This window comes from Trachurus trachurus, assembly GCF_905171665.1.
Source record: "Trachurus trachurus genome assembly, chromosome: 10".
Taxonomy (NCBI): Eukaryota; Metazoa; Chordata; class Actinopteri; order Carangiformes; family Carangidae; genus Trachurus; species Trachurus trachurus.
The window spans coordinates 24849133-24868669 of NC_139894.1; the positions used below are offsets into that span (position 1 = coordinate 24849133).

The 19537-nt window shown below is 39.1% G+C and overlaps 2 long non-coding RNA genes across 2 annotated transcripts; both read left to right on the plus strand.

The window, feature by feature from the left end:
• The first annotated feature begins 3292 nt into the window (after positions 1 to 3292).
• LOC310992532 lies at positions 3293 to 5625 on the plus strand. Its single transcript, XR_014595697.1, has 3 exons — positions 3293 to 3335; positions 5020 to 5108; positions 5570 to 5625. It is a non-coding gene; the product is annotated as an uncharacterized lncRNA (long non-coding RNA).
• A 401-nt stretch (positions 5626 to 6026) lies between these two features.
• On the plus strand, positions 6027 to 6921 carry LOC310993078. Its single transcript, XR_014595726.1, has 4 exons — positions 6027 to 6116; positions 6247 to 6383; positions 6479 to 6572; positions 6808 to 6921. It is a non-coding gene; the product is annotated as an uncharacterized lncRNA (long non-coding RNA).
• Positions 6922 to 19537: the final 12616 nt, after the last annotated feature.

Sequence of the window (19537 nt, forward strand, 5' to 3'; positions counted from 1 at the left end):
ACACTTTAATTTCATTTATCATATTACTTAATTAAAGCATCTGGCTCCCTCATTGTGGTAGGTGAAGCCAGACATGGTGTTGTTTTTTTGGTTGCAATTTCTTTTTTTTGTCTGTACAAATATACACTGACTTAAATTTAGCCTGGAGCATACCACTGGCCTTGGATACACATGAAAACACAATTTCAAACACTTATTGCCCACACAACACAGCGTACAGATGGAGAAAATAGTGAATGCAGAAACACACATGCACGTACACACACATTTTGCTGTTAAAAACTGTCTTTGGGCATGACCTGCCATTATTAAATTTGGCTCTGTCTACCTCTCTCTGTCCTTCAGGTACATAAACAAGCAACACACAGGCCAGTCTATACAACTGTGAGGACCATCTGAAAGGAGCCCCACAGCCAGGTGTGTGTCTCCCCGGGCGGTAACTCTACGAATCAGTGAGCCAGTTGCATGGCATCATGTCTCCTGCAGCGCACCTCGCTCCTACCCCCCCACTTCCTGTTTCTCCTGTCCTTCATCTCCCAGTAGGTGATCCCGATCTGCTTCATTTGTTTCTTGTATTTTTTTTTCTACAAGAAATCACCAGAATACAAAAGGACCAACATGTTTTATTATTTTTTGCCACTCTTACCCACTCAATCTTTGCCCGTGTTTCTTCAGATATTTATTCTGTAGAGGGACAAAGGAGCTAACCCATATTTCTGACAAGTTAAACTATCAATCATACAACAAGGAAGGTCAAATTCTTTTGTCTGCCTCACAAATCTTAAGTTGAAGGCCTGAATCATCAAGTGTCTTCTTCAGGGGGAGAGTTAGAGCTCTCAGGAGAAGAAAGGGAGAAAGTTTTGTTGTCAAATCCAGAGACACAATGCTTTCTTGCTGCTTCTTTCGGGGGTCGGGCATCTTTGTCTTATATGCTGTTTTTTCTTTTTTTTGATCTCCCGTGTGTCTTTATATATCAAGGTATTTCTGATGTGTCCCATGGTGCTTGCAGAAGCAGGTGGCCAATATGTTTACCTTGGCTCTAAGAGGCACTGACACACAAGAGCATAGTCATTGTGTTGAAACTCAGGGGGATTATACAAAGACAGAAACAAGCAAGGTTTGTCAGCCTCAGACCCAAAGGAGAACACACACACACACACACACACACACACACACACACACACACACACACACACACACACACACACACACACACATACACACACATACAGTACACACACACACACACACACACACACACACACACACACACACGCCACACTTACTGACACAAACACACACAAACACTGAAAACTGTAATCCTCTACAGAAGAAGGGCACTGAGCACTGCATAAAACACACACGCATGCATGCACGTTCACATGCACGCATGCACATAGACACACACACTTTGGCAACTTGAGTTCTTTGCCACTATCTTTCTCCCTCCTTCACTCTGCTTCAATTCACCACACTCATATCAGTGGGAATTAGCTTCCTGCACGTTGTCTTTCAGGCTGCGTAAGGTAAACAAAATACTTTTCACTTCAAAAGTTTCACAATTTCCTAATTAATAATTTTGCTCTTGACATTGAGGTTTGCCAGGTTGGGTTTTGTTCCTATGACGACAGAGCCGCATTCATCCTCTGATGTTCTCTGACTCCCTTGCTGTTTTTCTATATTGCACAGAGCGCAGCCTGGTCTATTTCTGTGGAGACCCATGTGAGTTGTTTCATAATTATGGAGGATAATGATTAAAGATTCACACACACATGCTCACTTTCATTTATTATATGCTTTTCAGGACTTATTGACACCATTTCTCTGTGTTGTATTTCTAACCTTGACCCTTACTTAACACAAATTCCAATTTTAATTCCCAAACCTAAATTCTAACACAAAACTTGTTAAAATATCCTCAGAGGGAAATCTTTTTCTTTTCTTTTTTTCATATTTTATCCCTGTGAGGAAATTTGGGCCTCTTAACAGCACACACATACTCATCCAAACACACACACACACACACACACAGCCGGTTCCCCCTTTTGTGATAACTCCTACAAAACGCCTGTCATCCTTACTCAGTCATACACAAGCAGGGAGTCAGCGCAAGCCGATGGATCAATTTAGTACAGAAAAGCTGTGGCATTCTTCAAATGTAATGGGCTTTGATGTAGACGCTGAGCTGCATTACAGAACCCCGCTGAAGCCAGTGAAACCTCTTTTCATCTGCCTGCTTCCTATGCAGAGGATGTTGGCATGAAACGTGCCTCACTTCTGCTACGCTGTTTTTTCCCCTCCTTGTTCATAGAGGAGTGTAGCTCATGCACGCCAGCAGTCTCACATCCTTTTTTCTTTTTTTTTTACTTTCTCTTATTTCTGTTCTTTTGCAGCTGCATTGGAAATAACCACTTCCTCCCCGCTTGTTTCATGACTCTCTCTCCCTGCCTGCCAGAATCTCACTTTTGACCTGAACTGTGACGCCAACATGATCACTGTGAGCCTGTATAAAATGGAAAAGCCACATTCTTAGGAGATTTCTTCTTGTTTGTGAAGTATGAATCCATTTGTGCAACACTCTGCCATCCTCCTGCAGCTACACACTGCCCCCTGGTGGAATATTTGTTCATACCATGTGTTTTCGTTTCGCTTGTGCTGTTGCAATGTTCACACTTTGCAGTAGCTTCCTCTCAGATTTCACATTGGTTGGAGGTGGATAAGATGTGTTAACTAATTAAATCTCACCCATACACCACAAAGATACTAATTTGTCATGAAATAGTATTATTAATCTTACTTAACTCTGAGCAAGAAATTGATACATGGGCTTTTTTGGAAAGATAAAAACATTTTGGGGGTGCACTTGCACATGCTAGACAGTACCAGACGAGTGTGCCATTTTTGCAAATAATGTAAATTATATATTCTATCATAGTTAGAGCCTTAATCCCCAAAACCTAAAACAACAGCTATATAACATTTAAAAACAACTTCATAATAATTTCTGTGTGTTTACCATATTTGTGAAATTAATTGTCAGTTTTTTATTTCCCCCTCTATATTTGGTCATATTAATTTTTCTACACAGGAAAAATGAGAGAGTAATTTTCTCAGAGTTACCATTATTTTACTCTAAAAGAGTATTTTTTATTCATTTTGGATAGTAATTATTTCCAATGGCCACTAGAGTAGGAGGAAAAAAATAGAGTAAATCCTATTGGAGTAATTTCAAGAACACGCCCACAAATTTTTCTTAGGTTTCGTTTCTGCCGCCATTTTCTATCCCAGCAGTGGAAGGTCGAGGTGAACGGCAGTGGTGGACGGCGGTAAGCCAGGTAAGTCAGCAAAGTACTGAAATCGATTTTATTTAGGATAAAATGTCAGCAGAATTTTTGTTGGCTTACTTGAAAGGTAATTTTTGAGTAACATTGCAGCTGGCGAGTGTGTGGGTCTCACACACTGCAATGTCGATGCTAACGTTAGCTTCAACACAAACTATAAGTTAATGTTAACTTAAATGTGAATTTAAACCGAGCCTCACTCTTGTTAGCTTAATTTACCACGTGTGTGTTTTATTGAGCTTAATTTTTACTGACCATTTTATCGAAGGTTTACTCTGAATTGAGTTGTGCCTCGGTTAGCAAGTGTGTTTGATTTTTTTTTTATGGACCAGTCTAGTATGTGTGGACTGTTTTCTCTGCTGTTCGGTTAGCAAGCATGTGTGTTTTACTCTGAGTCATGACGTTTTACCAGACTTGTTTTTCGGTTACTAAGTTAAGTGGGTTTTTGTGTGTGGACCGCAAGCACGTGTATTTTACTCTGAATTGAGGCATTTACAACACCGACTGTTTTAATTGCTCTTCGGTTGATATGTGAACCGTTAACAAGCACGTGTATTTTACTCTGAATTGAGGCATTTGTTACACCGACCGTTTTAATTGCTCTTCTGTTGATATGTGAACAGCAAGCACGTGTATTTTACTCTGAATTGAGGCATTTACACCGACCGTTTTAATTGCTCTTCTGTTACGTTAGCTAACATACCGACATGTGGACCGTTAGCAAGCACGTGTATTTTACTCTGAATTGAGGCATTTACAACACCGACTGTTTTAATTGCTCTTCTGTTACGTTAGCTACCGACATGTGGACCGTTAGCAAGCACGTGTGTTTTACTCTGAATTGAGGCATTTACACCGACCATTTTAATTGCTCTTTGGTTAGCTATAGTGTTTTTTTTTATGTGGGCTGTTTTCACCTGCTGTTTGGTTAGCAAGCATGTGTATTTTACTCTGAATTGAGTCATGTAAGTTAAGGAGCATATCCTTGAAAACATGAATTAATTTCTGAACCGTTTGTGAAAAAGACTAGATCATTTGAATCGCGGTATCTTCCGCTTTCCGAGCATATTTGAATGGTGCAGTGTGTCTATGTAATCACGTCAGTGTTTCCTCGTTTGGGCCCGCCACAGTCTCTCACAGGAAAAGAAAAGAAAAATTCTCACGTGTGTCTACGTGCAGTGAGCCCGCACTCGAGAGAGGCGGCAGTTTGAGAGTCTGAATCTCGTCAGTCTGACGGCAGAGATGAGAGCTGGTGAAACGCTAGCATGGTTGTTTAAAACACCATCTCTGATCTCTGCCTGCACATAGATTTCCATTACAAGTCCCACATTTTGTTTTTGTTGCCTTATGGTCTTCCATTTATCAATACATTGTCTATTTTCCAATTTTAGCTATATAGCTAACACTTTTATGTGAGCCAAAGTCATCATCTATTATTGTTGAGATAAGATAAATGTTGACAAAATGTATTTATTTGCTGTTAGTAGTAGTTGTTTATCTGGCTTCACATGTAGCTTCAAAACACTTGAGAGTTTTAATTAGATGCAAATGCAGAGTGGTACCAAGCCTACCTGTAGATAGGGATTTTGTAATACTTAAGCTAATTGTAGCATTCAATGCATGAATTGTTGTGCTCTATATTATCTTAGTAACTGTCTTATTTTTATTTCCCATAAAGGATGCAGGCTGTAAGAGTGAAGTACCGAGACCGCCAGAAATACATTTGTTATGAAGGGCAACTGACCTTCAAATCATTTTTGGAGTGTGGTGAGTGAAACAAATTGCACAACCTACTGAGTGTCATGTTTAAATTAGTGGTGCTGTCTTACATTTATTATTATTATTATTATTATTATTATTATTATTGTCAAGGACCCTTAGAAGTATATTTATTTGATTTTGGACCCCCATCTCTAAATGTTTCGTGTATCCTGCGAAAAAGAATGATTTGAGTTAGAAATGTTTGCTGTAAAAGTATATTCAAAGATTTGCAAAAATCTTCATGATTAAAAAAAAAATTAAAGGCAGATCTACAAGCTCATAGCGCGGCACTTGTGCTATGAGCTTGCAGGTCTGCAATCTTGAATTTTTTATTGCTAAAGTATAAAATCGTTGTTTTTAAGTGGTTCAGATCTAAAGTGACACAGATGTATGACCTTTTATAATAAAAATAAGATTAATGGCACAACAGACTGTCAATCTTGTGCAATATTGTTTTGTCTTCACAGTTTCCAAGAAATTTGAAATTCCTACCTTGGACTTAAAAGTCTATGATGATTTGAACACTGACGTTGACGAGGACGCGTTTGCGTTTCTTGTAACGAAACCAGACCTGGGTGTGCTTGAGGTCTGTTTGCCCACAGGCTCAGATTTTGAGGGTGAGTCACTTGTTAACTTGGAGTCTTGCCTTTTCAGACACTTAAGAAAGCATCTGAGGAATAACTGGCTTGGTGTGTGGATCCATCCTAATCTATTGTGATCTTTTACATTATTCTTATTACAGATGATCCCCTCTTGCTAATGACATGTTATTATTATCACACCTGTTATGTCAACATGCTAGATTCAGTGAACCCCTCTACAAGCCACTCCACTGCCAGCAGCAACAGCTCCTTTCTCAGCTCTGGTGCAGATAATGAAGGGGACTCTGATGACACCATCATTTTGCAGCCTAGTCCTGCCCAAAGAAACAGAGCCGACGTGACTCGTCTCGCTCAGGTAGTAAGCTTTGCAGATGGAGAGATCAAGATCAACATGGTGATTCTGATAAAAAGGGTAAGGGGGGGGAAATGGCCAAGTAAATTTGCAGAGCAGTATGGGGCATGGTTTACATTTTTGTCACTGTAAATGTAATGGGGCACCAAATCCCTGTGTCCCTCACCTCTTTTTTTCCTCTCACACTTAGAACATTGAAAACATTCTGAGGGAGAAACCTGGAGGAGAGAGGATCCTTGCAGAGTATGCTCGGAAAAAAAGCCTAACAGATTCCAGAAGACGTGACATGGTGAAGATATTGGTTGCACACATGGCGAGTGAACATGGGTATGTTATGTAATTAATATCCGACCCTAACATTTATGGTTTTTTTTTGGCATAGCACTACTTTTGATTGGATCTCATACGTGTGTGTGTTGTAGGACAAGTCCTTCAAGGCGTGTTAAAGAGGACTACGCAAAGGGCATCACTGCCTTGTTTCCATACCTGGCCGATCCCCAGGGCACTTTGGGCTATGTAAGTACATAAAACAAGTCTAACCTCTTTACTCATTACTTCTGGTATTGATCAAAAAAATGAGTGAGATTTCAACTAAATATTAACATTTCTGTATGCTGACCATTTCTCCTAACCTCAAAAAGTTGAACACAGCAGATGTTAGACTGGTTGATCTTGATTTTAGCAATTCTCCAGACAAGGACATGTGTTAGTTTTTTAAGGAGGAAAAACAAAACACTTTCTTGGTTTTTAGGAGCAGTATTACAATCCAGTAGATGGGAGTGGATTTCTTGCATGGAGAGTGAAAACGCTTCAAAAAGAAGCCTCAGAAGGACAAAAGAAAAGAAACCCTCAGCCACTGACAGGTACATGATTTTGAGTGTAGTTAGATTTTTTTTATGAGAATGGGCTTTATGCACCGCTCCACTACTTCCTGAACTTCAGCCAATTCCTTTATTTCCTGTCTTACATTATTGGACCAACTGATGAATTCAGGTGTGCCTGATCATTGTTGTGAGGTCAGACATACCTGGATTAATCAGTTTGTCCAATAATGTAAGACAGGAAATAAAGGAGCTGGCTTAGATTCAGGAAATAGTGGAGCTGTGCATAAAGCCCATTCACATGTTAAATTCATTTTTAATGTGCATAGTCCTTGTTTTGTTACAGTGGTGGGCATCGCAGGGGGTTTAGCAAAAAGATGAGTGGTCGTCTGTGTAAGGGGTGAAAGTGGCTCAACTTTTTTGAGAAGTAAAGGAAGTATTGCATCAGTGTGTGGTTTCACTGTTACATGTCACTGTTTACTGATCACTGTTACAGGTGGTCTAGATTCTGGTGACAGAACCCCCTTCAGTAAGGAAAACCAGCTAACCACAGAAACCCAGTGTCATGAGGCCATCGCATTGATGAAGCATACAACTGAGGAAGCAATCATCAAGGAGAAGATGAGACAGACCTTCACCCATCGCCAAGCAATGGTTCATGACCCAGTGAAGTCCTCTGAAATATTCACCACCTTTCCAAGATTTCTTGACATCACAGGACTGGTATATCACTCTTAAACTGCCTTGCATTAAAATCGAGCTGAAATGAAAAATGAGTTTAAACAGACCACACAGACCCTGGTCATCCCTGGTGCACCTATTAACAATGTATGCCATGTTGTTTTCTGTATTCCATCTTGTCTGCAGATAGAGCAGGATTTCAGTCTGATGTTTGGTGATGACATCTCTGCAAAGTTCCTGGAGAAGTGGCCTACTCACTACAGGCAGAAAGTCCTTGAACACAGCCGTGGCCTCACCCAGAAAAGCGACCTTGAAGATCTCCTTCATAACGCTGAATCCACAACAGAAGAACTGGAAGATGGTACACTCGAATTAAAGAAATAATAATGGAAGAGGGAAATGGTTTTGGAACAAAAATATAAACATTGTAGTAAAAATGTCTTTCTGAATTTGCTTGTATTTTCAGGATGGGACAGTGAGATGTCCTCCATCTTGCTCCTTATCCACCTCATGCCACCATCACCTCATGGCCGCAACAAGAGACCAGGAAAGCTCTCCGCCAGACAAGCCATTGAACACCTTGTGAAATTTATCAAGGTAATGTTACAGTTTAATTAAAGTTTAAGAAGGCTCCCTGTTCTGTCTGTAATATTAAAGCAGATATCAGCTTCACGGCCGTTTCGGCTAATGCTGCGTTCAAGGCAGGCTTTTGAAACCGTAAGTTACAGCTTCAAGTCACAACTATGACTTGGTAGCGTTCCAGGTAACCCGTAGCTCGTGTTTTTACCATCCTGTTGTCTGTGAAAGTTCCCTATAACGGCCACTCGTAACTTCCGACCCGTGAACTCGTACCAGATCGAACTGGTATGACTTCACAGGAAGGAAAAACACAAAGTACGAGTTTCTTTGAACGCACCATGAGTTAGCAGCCCCCGCCCTTGTCAGGCATCAATTGGTCCTCGTGCTACGTCACCACATTCACGCGCATCCCTTGGCTGCACACACAGCCCTTCATGCCGTTCTCTCTCCTCATTGGATAACACTTGTATCCCACAAGGAAAATTTTCTCCTCGGGTTACAGCAGAGCAGAGTGACGGAGAGACTCGTGTTTAGGCTGAAATACTTCATGTAAGTGATTGCTGACGGAAAATAGGACTATTTAGGACTTATATTAACAAAAACATTCCACTGATATCTGCTTTAAACAATAAAACCATACTCTTGTGCATGTGATGACCAAGCTCATCTCATCAATCAGCGAGTGCCCTGTGATATTTATCTGATTTGGCTCCCCACAGATCTATCACCATCTGCCTCAGATACGCTAATATGAATACGTTTATTTCTTTTACATTTAGCAGAATAAAAGCTTCATTAAAAACAAAAAATAGCGCTCATGGCGGTGGAGCTGACAACAGCGGAGTTTCCTCTGCTGCAGCTGAACAGCTGACATGTGGTCAAGACGTAGCTAATGACCTGCCACTGTCTCACGGTGCATTTCATTATTATAAACTTCAACCTCAGCTCTCTGTCCTCAGACTGTCCTGACCTGTCCCTGAACATCACACAGGGACAACATGGAGCTGTGTGATTGGTTAATAAGTTTTATTCATGTTTTCATCAGGCTGAGTTCAACAAATCAGTTTATGCTATTGATCGATTTAAGTAGTTAAATACAGTAATCATCATTGTGTAGTGGCAGGAAAGACCATTTCATCTGTATTCTCACTGTTCTCAGGTCAAATATTTATATGCGATTAAAATGTGATTAATTTTGGTTATTAATTACAAAGCCTCTAATTAATTAGATTCATTTTTTTAATCGAGTCCCGGCCCGATAAAAAATATAAGACTGGAAATGTAATGGTTCATCTTGCATTTTGTGGCAATAAGTGATTCTGGTGGTGATGATGGGGCCTTAAACTGCAACAGATTAATTTTAATAGCAAGACTAATTAAGTTTTCTTGTCACAGACTGGGACCAGTGTTGAGGGGCATCTGGACACCATCACAGAGAGCCGTCAACCCTATCTACTGGCTGTGGGGACCAAGAGGAGCGCCGTCCACAAATATTTCATTGTGATTGACAAACATGCAATCCCGTGTCAGTCACCAGATTCTCTTGCCTCTTTTGACGAGCTTTTCAAAGCTCATTTCGTCTTCGCTACCTCGTACAACAGGGATCTGGCCAATGTCTACCACTTCTTGCAAACCGCTGTTTACCAGATTGATGCTGCTACCACCAAGGTGAATCCCAGGGTCAAAGAGATGAGAGCTCGGATGCTGCACTGATTTGATACAGAGATGTTTTGTTTTATTTGCAAAGGTCCTCAGGCAAATGCCAGACTCTTGCCTGACTCTTGAAAAGATCTCCATCACAGAAGTCATTAAGAAGATCTTCTCTTGAACTGGAATGACTCTGCATCATCTCTTTTATCTTAAGGTGTTTGTAAATGAAGTCTAATGTTTGCAAAATTGGGATATAGACAAATTTATCAGTAACAACAGCTGGATCATAAGTTCCTGTAGTACGATTGCGCCGTGTATCAAATCTTTGTACCAAGAACACATTCAACGGGTTCCACCCTTCCCCACTTCTCTGTGAAATACTGCCTTCTTAGTTTCAGAATTTAAGACACCAAAAGGATTTTAAATTTTTTCAAAGCACTGATCAATTTTACACTCAACCTCACTTTTGATAGGTTCCTGTAAAGATAGACACTGCTTCACAGATTATTTTTGCTTGATTATGGATATCATCAACAATCTCTTCCATTGAAGTAACCAAAGAGTTAATGTTTGTTTCGCCTACACCTGCCACTTTAAGTTCAGCCACTGTTGCAGCACAGCTGTCTACAAGACTCTTATTAAGAAGGACTGGGTCAGAAGGGGCACTGTTTGATGGAAAGTCATCAAGCATTTTTATGCATTTAAAGTTGTGTGTACTGCAGATGGACCTCATGTTGTTGGTGTCAAAGAGCTTTTGTGTTACAAAGCATTTGATATGCAGATGTCATACAGCAATGATGATTCAAGTTAATTTATTGTTCCATACTGTTTCCTGTGATAAAATAATTGCTAAGATGTAACTGTTGCACTGGGGATGAACAATGGATTTCTGAATAACTCATATTATAATTTATTTATATTTTCTCCTCTTTTATCTAATCCACCCAATTTCAAAGAGCACATTGTGTCCAAATTGTGATGGCCCACCAATTGGGTGTAAATGTTTTGGCTGGGCTGATGGCTATTGCAATATTTTACAGCCTTATCTGCAGCTGCTGATGGCGTGGTGATAGTATACATATGTTTGCAATATTCTATTTGTTTTCATTATTGAATTATAGGGAATTTGTCACCATGAAAGACTTTTTTTTCCCTCATATTGATTACTCTGTCCATGGAGTCTTATTCATGGAGATTTTGTTGCAGGTTTTGAGGGCATTTGAATTTTTCATGTATTATACAATGCTGTCATATTACAAAGGCCAAACGGTATGGACATGTACTGTATATTATGGGTGCTCATGTGTTATGCATTTAAGAAAAATACAAGTTGTGCATTGTTGAATATTCATTTCTGGTCTTTTTTTATTTAAATATTTTATTTAATCCAGAGTTATCATTATTAAAATCAATATTGAGTAAAATACTTACTCTGTACAGAGTAGTAACTGCCTCAAAATAGAGGTCAAATTCTACTATGAATAGAAGAATTTGACCTCTATTTTGAGGCAGTTACTACTCTGTACAGAGTAAAATACAACTCTATTAATAGTAGAAAAAGAACTCTCTTATGAGGCAGTTACTACTCTGAACAGAGTAAAATACAACTCCATTAATAGTAGAATTATAACTCTATTATGAGGCAGTTACTACTCTGTACTGAGTAAAATACAACTCTTTTAATAGTAGAATTATAACTCTATTATGAGGCAGTTACTACTCTGAACAGAGTAAAATACAACTCTGTATTGAGTGAAATGGTGTTGGAGTTGTTCTCATTTTATGCTAAATAGAGTACATTTTAATCTTGTGGAGTAAAATATGAACTCTAGATGGAGTAGAAATAACTCTGAAAATTTAACTCTATGACAAGAGTAAATTTTACTCTTTTTGGACTGGGACCAAATACTATCTTTTTGGGAGTAAAATTTTACTCAAATTGAGTAAAATTTACTCTTCAAAATTTCCTGTGTACATTCATATGACACCAACACAGCATGCATTATGCTTAAAGCTCAGGTTGTTTTGAAAAAAAAGTAAAATACTTGATTGTACCTCACAAGGTTGAGAATTTATAAGAATTCATAGATTCAAGATTCAAGAAGTTTATTTGTCACTCAGATGTACAAGTACATACATTGTGAAAAGCTTGAGTTGGGTGGGTGCTCCACAATATGCATAATAAATAAAAAAAGAGACAATAAATAAATTACAATACTAAAACCTAAAAGGTTTAAAAGGTTTAAAGGGAAGTTAAAAGAATCCAGACCAGTTTACAAGGCCGCAACAATAATCCATTGTCCATTTGGATTGATTGTTAGGTTGGTTTATTTAGTAGTCTGGCAGCTTGGGGGAAAAAACTGTTTTTCAGCCTGCTGCTGGCCTTGATGTGTTGGTATCGTTTGTCTGAGGGCAGCAGCACAAACAGGCTGTATAGGAGAAAATATAAGAACATTCCCTAGACCTCACAGTATAATGACATACGGTAGGCTTGTATACACTTCTGTGTGTTTAATTGTTATAGCTTATGATACCATATGAGGAGATGAGATGGTGAAATAGAAGTAGGCCTAATTGGCCTATACTTGGGTCTGTTGTCAGTGTAACAGTTGGATATTTACTTTAATGATTCTCTATGTGATTTCTCTTTCCCTCACAAACATTGTAAACTATTTTTAACTTCACAAAAGCATCTGTAAGTAGCTGATAGGCCTACTAATATTGCTTGTCATGTGTTATGGTAATATACTGCTGTAGTGGGCTCATTTCCACAAGAATGTATTTTTAGTAGGGAGATGGCATTCAGGTAGGAGTATAAGAGAATCTATTAAGAATTGGATTGATAAGCAGAAATGATAAGGGAACAGACAACAATAAAATCCAATCAATTTGCATCCCTGTCATTCAGTGTTCAGCTCCAAACATACTGAGATGATGTCTATAGTAACTGTAGCAGTGGAGCGGAGGGTGGGCTCCTTTTCATCTACAGCGATCACCTGTATATGACACAAGAATTGCATAAAACACAGATTGGTAAAGCACTTAGACAATCATGAATTCAAGAAACGATACATGAGTAATACTATGATCACTGCTGTTTTTAACATTTCTTATACCTGTAAAACCATTTGCTGTTTTTCCTCAAAGTCCAGCATTTGTGGCTGCTTGACCAGAAGCTGAACGATGCTGTCTGATGTCACAATTTGAGGATCCACAAAAAACACATCTTTGTCAGCTCCCTCCAGGGTTAGTCTAGTTATGGGAAACTGTGACAATACAACAATAATTCATGTTTAATTGTTATTGTCAGTGATGGTAACTTATGGATGAAAATCTCACCTTTTAGCTGATGAAATGTTTTTTTGTTTGTTTGTTTTTTACCTCATCAGGATCTTTGACTGTCATGTTGATGGAAACGGACCCCAGCGAGTTCTCCTCGACCTCTCCTGTGAAGTGATTATCTAGAACACACTTTCCAGTTTGTCCACACTTGTAAAACTCGGGTGAGTTGTCATTTTTGTCAGTAATGGTGATCTGTACAGTTTCCGTGGTGCTGGCTTGTACCCAATTGATGTTCTGTCTAGACTCGGTGGCCTAAAATACAACAGAGCAGAATATTTTACTGCCACAACATTTTACCAAAATAAATGTAATTTAGAACTTGACTATGACTAGCATCGATCTTTTCTAATTTTCAGTAAGACAAAAAAAAAAAAAACTGTACTATACTATTACAACTTATTCACAACATAGAGAAGAGATTGCCCCTGCACAGCTCAGATAAAACTCCACATTGGTGCACGTGGTATCACCTTCTTTTCTTTATTCACAACATAATTTGTTAGAAATAGAGGAAAGAACAACTTTACCTTTACAGTCAGAGTAACAGTATCACCAACATCTTCTCTGTCGATTGGTGACGCCACAGTTATGAGACCACTGTCTGGATTGACTGTGAACAGGCCGTCTTCTGTTGAAGCTGTTGAACAATGTGGAAAACACAGAAACATTTCTGACTTGCTCACTGACTATAAACAACAAACAAATCAACCAAAAATATTGAGGCTGACCTTCAATGCTATAGATGATCTTATCATTGATTCCTGTGTCTGGGTCTATGGCGGTCACTACAAGCACAGAGGTTTCCTGGAAATGAAAAAATGTCAGATTTTCTGAAACCTGAGGTAGCTGATGGTCTCGTCACATTCAAAAGCCTGGCAACTGAACGCAGGCTTACTTCTAGATCTGTGTCATGCTACACTATAAATTTGCAGCAGCATTGTCATATTAAACGGACAGAAAGATACATAGTCCTTGGGCCATGACCCAAAATTTCACATATCGGTATCACCTGGGAGGGCAAATTAGTTGTGATCTTTTTTATTCCTATACACCCCTAGATTAAGTTTTGATATGATAGACCTTGTTGACTGGCAGCTTTATAGTATTTATCACCTCTTAAAGTAATAGACTGTTGCTGTTCAGAAACGAAAAAAGTGCCTTCCCTGGAAATCATCTTTCTTTCATCATATCCTCTCCTTTGGGTGTGAACTAATGGCCAGCCAGTTAGTGTTTCAAGTAATTTATCTAATTAATCTATTTTATCTAATAAAATAATCTAATTTATCTAATATATGTGTAAATAAGCTTCAATTAGCCGATTGTCAGTTCTAAATCATTGCAATGTATTTTCTAATTAAGGAGATCAACAAAATGTGAACAAAAGGTGGTGGATGTGAAAGCCCTGTCAATTAAGTATTTTTTTCTCAGGGCTTGAGGCAGCGGATAATCTAAGTTTCTTCCTTAAAGTTTCTCGGTCTGTTGCCTCACTGTACGAAGCTCAAGTTGCTCAGGCTCTCCCTCCAAGCCCAGATATTCTGCTGTACCAAGTACCAACATTGTGCACTCCGATCCATCATCTAAGATGGCATTGGTATCAAAGCTTTTGTCCTTGTTAGAGAGTCTCACTTTAACAACTTTGGGCCTTTCTCAAACGAAATCTGGTGTTTGTCTCGCACGCTCTCTTTTTTCACACTCCCTTGCTTGCCCTCGTATCGATCTGCCTAGACTGGACAAAAACAGACGCGCGGACACCATGAAAATGAAACACTATAATTCCTGTGACAACTGGCCATGGTAGTCCAGGTCAGCCCCACGTGTCAATCACAGGCTACAGAGGTTCAAGGAAACGTGTGGGCATGTGAATTAATATTATCATTGATTACGCATGACACGCATTGCCAGGAAAGATCTGATCTGTCTGTTTAGACTGCAGACGTATTGGCAGATATCCGATTTGTATCTGATTTATTTCCACATATAACGGGGGCCGGAATCTAATCGGACAATATCCGATTCCATGCGTATTTGTCCCGTTTACACGTTCACGTTACAGATCCGATCTGAACCACTTGAGAGGAAAAAATCGGAATTGGGCCACTTGAACCGTACAGTGTAAAGACAGCCTTAGTTGTGCCACTTCCAGCCTCAGTAGGACAGATTCAGGAGGCTGTGATACACGTTGTTGGGGAGGCCTGCCATAAAGTTAAGTCTGTAGATATCTTGGAGGCATTCTCTCCCACTGTGGCCTTTCCCCTTGCTCTCTCCCATCATGTTGCTGAACGGGTCATGGGTCCATTTTCCAGCATGGGTGTTTGCTCCGGCTCGAAGGACCATGAAAAAACTATGATGTGTGATGTCCAAAAAATTAAATTAATTATTAAATTACTTTTAATGTGTGTCTTTTTGGAATTAATGACAATCTGCCTAGGGAAAATAACAAAATGCGAAAATATATATATATATATATATATATAAAGCTAAAAGGCTATCATATTTTAATTTACTTATATTGACCCTAAAAACAATTTAGTATAGGTAAGGTTTTGCCCACTCAAGTGATACCGGTATCTGGTCTGGTCCAAGGACTAACATTACTGTAAAAGCATTCAAGGACACATCAGAATTAAAAGCACATGTCACACCTAGAAATGTTAATGTGTAATGTGATGACATCCTGATGACAAGAGCCTCATCTCCTCTTCATTTTACTCATCAAAAATGAATTTTTCAGCACATTTCCTGATGCGGCATCTTGAATAAAATCCATCAGCACTTACCACAGGAGTATTCTCCTCAACTCTGGCTGGACAGGGAGGATTGATGAACTGTGGGTCCAGGTCTGCGACATCCGCAACAATAATGAAGGACAATGCGAAGCTTGTGAAGACCTTAGGTTCAGTTGAATGACACTTTCCTCCGCCGTCCTGTGATGAAACACACAGTTGTTATTCTAAACCATTTGTATTAAACCAACTTGTCTTAAAATATTTTAGAATTAAAGACCCATAAAGTCAATATTGTTGAGTCATTATATGACCATCTAAGGATAATAGATTGTCACATCACCCCAGAGATCCTCACATTAAACTTTTCATATTACAGTCACGATAAAGATAAGCCCTTTGTTTTTTATTAGGAGGTATTTGCACAGATGTTTTGAGTTTTCAGAGATGCTTTGGCACTAGTTCCACTTTTCCTTAATAATGATTAGTATCACTAAGGACAAACACATCAAACCCCAACTAAACTAGAAGCATAATACTTACAGTTGCAGTGATATTAAGCCGATAGAAAGTGCTCAGTGATGTATAACTCAGACGTTTCTCCAATTTGACTTCACCAGTTTCACTGATGCTGAAAAAACCTAATCCACTACTTGGAATAACCTAGAAAACAGAGTGCAGTTGAAGTTTCCATCACATTAATGTAACATCAGAATATAATATCAATGACGTGATTTATTGAGGAAGCTTACGTCTTCAATTTTGTACTGAATGGCACCAGCAGCTCCAGAGTCTGCATCTGTGGCATGCACCGTAAACAGAGATGTTCCTGCAGCGGTATTCTGATAAATTAGATGGAGATAAAAATAAAATAAAAAAGAACAAAATAATTAACACTAAAATGTCATGGTGGGTTGGAAAGCTGTTTTTTCTCTCACTGGAGCGTGGTAAAAATCCTGCAGGGATGGAAAAAGTGGTTAAGGAAAAGGTAAAGAGAACAATTAACTTGTGTTTGACTTACTTCTGGGACAGTAGCATCATATGAAGACTGCTGAAATAGGGGTCTGTTGTCATTGGCATCCAATAATATGAGAGTTAAGGTGTCTGGTGTCTGAAAGACATTTTTTGACATAGTCTGTGAGAATATTGATAGATTTGTATGAAATTGGTGACTAACACAGATTACATGTGACTTACACTATTGGGGCCATCAGAAACAACAACTTCAAGCATCATGATGGCACTACTCTACAATGAAAAAATAAAAACAGGTAAATAAATAACTCAATGAAACATATTCACATAATCAAAATAAAGTTATTGGTTTCTTCTGGCCTTCTACCCCACCATACCTCTCGATCGAGGGGCTGACGGACTGTTACAACCCCAGTGCCTCTGTTAACACTGAAGAAAGCAGCATTGGGCCCAGAGATTGAATAAGTTAGTGGGTCATATTCGTCATCTCTTGCATCTATCTGAAATGCAGTTTCTCCTGTGAAAACATCAGTGCAATGAATGCAATGAAAGATGTGCAGGCAGAAAATCACAAAAGTAAATGAAAACAGTCAGTTTTTCACACACATGCATACCTACGGGGATGTCTTCACACAAATGATAAAGACGATTCAGGATTGTAGGACTGGTATTTGCTGTCAACATAGAATTAAAGTATTAGTTTGTGAAGTAAACACATAAAGACACAACTGCAGACAAATAAAAATGACTGAATATTCACCATTAGTTAAACCAATAAGGCACAACAGTAGAATAGTTCCTCTGATCCACTCCATGCCTGCAACTAAAAATAAAGATAATCAGTAAATCCAGGCAATGCTCACGTGCAGCTGTCCAGTAAATTTCATGTTTACCATATCTACAAATTTCACCATCTTAGTTCAGCATATTATAATTTATTAAGTTATATTTAAGTTAGATGAAAACTCAGAGGATCACCAACGTCTGGAGCGTTAATGTTTATTAAAGGGACAACAAGGAGTTTGTATTAAAAAGTCTCATATTAAAGCAGAAGTAAGCGATCCGGTCGTCTGGGCTAATGCTGCGTTCCAGGCAGGCTTTTGAAACCGTAAATTACAGCTTCAAGTCACGACTTACGACTTTGTAGCATTCCAGGCAACCCACTCGTATTTTTCCGACCTGTTTTACCTGTGAAAGTCACTATAACGGCCACTTCCGACCCGTGAACTCGTACCAGATCGAACAGGTACGACTTCAGAGGTCGGAAAAAACACGAGTTACGAGTTGCCTTGAACGCACCATAACATCTTGTCAGCCGATGGAGTTAGCAGCCCCCGCCCTCGTCATGGATCTATTGGTCCTCGTCCCTACGTCACCACATTCACACGCATCCCTTGGCTGCACACACAGCCCTTCATGCCGTTCTCTCTCCTCATTGGATAAAACTTGTAGGATACAAGGAAAGTTTTCTCCTCGGCTTACAGCAGAGCAGAGGGACTGAGAGACCCGTGTTTCAGACCAAACACTCTATGTAAGTGATTGCCGTCGGAAGATATAACTATTTAAGACTTATATTAACATTAAAATATCGCTTACTTCTGCTTTAATGTGGATGAATCTACGTTAACCACATTTGTTAATGGGTCTATTTTCTATAAATATATCGCTTTGTCTTTATTGTTATTTTGTTTTTATTATTAGTGGTTGGCTCGCCCAGCCTTTCCTATGGGTTTCACGGACGCTGCCCGGCGAGTCATGGGAATAACGCCGCAGAATTGCCGTTTATGATCGGAACTACAACGGTATCTGATCGTCTTCGAACCTCCGACTTTCATTCTTGATCAATGAAAACTTTCTTGGCAAATGTTTTCGATTCTTCGGTTCTTCCATTAGCAGTAGAATAATGCATTTGTTGTGAAATGATAACTACCAACATCAGTTTTGCTGTCAGTAGATCGGCTTGTTCAGTCCAAACTGTTACTCATTTGTATTTGGAAGAGGAAGGTATTAAACATCTCCTTGAATCTTCTGGTATAATTGTTGCACTAAACAATATGAACGTGAAGCATTGAAGTTGTTACTGCAAAACTGAGTCATCAGTGGTGTTGGTGTTGGTGATGGCTTACAGGGTGCCTCGTACCTGGGGTTACCAGAGTGTCTAGAAACACCACTGTTTTATGTGTTTGGTTTCACATTTATGATTCTGTTTGAAAAATGTTTTTGCATTGAGTCTTCAAACAAAGTTTGCCACTAGTTCTACTGTTTCAACCTGGACTATAACGTTTTATGTTCTGCCTTGTGCTAGGATGATAAGAGCAGCCTAATTATAAACTTATAAAAAGAAATGATAATGAATAATTTTTAATGCTGAGGTTTCTGAGGATGAGTTATATGTAACTGCTTTTAGAGGAAGGAAGCTGGAGCACACCGGTGCATAGGGCCGGCCCTAGGATTTTGGTGGCCCTAAACAAGATTTTTGTTTGTGGCCCACTCTAAGCGCAAACACCAAATCACTGCTTAAAACTGAATACAGACATGTTTATGCCCTCTGAGGTTTGAGGCCATTTTCTCGACTTTTACATATTTTCTTAAATTGATCTTTTTAAGATACTTGCAGATGTAACAATACTCAAGTGTTTTATGTCTAAATATTAGAACCTCCGCTGTAAGCACACTGAGGCCAATTTGCCCTAGAACACTGTATAAAGAA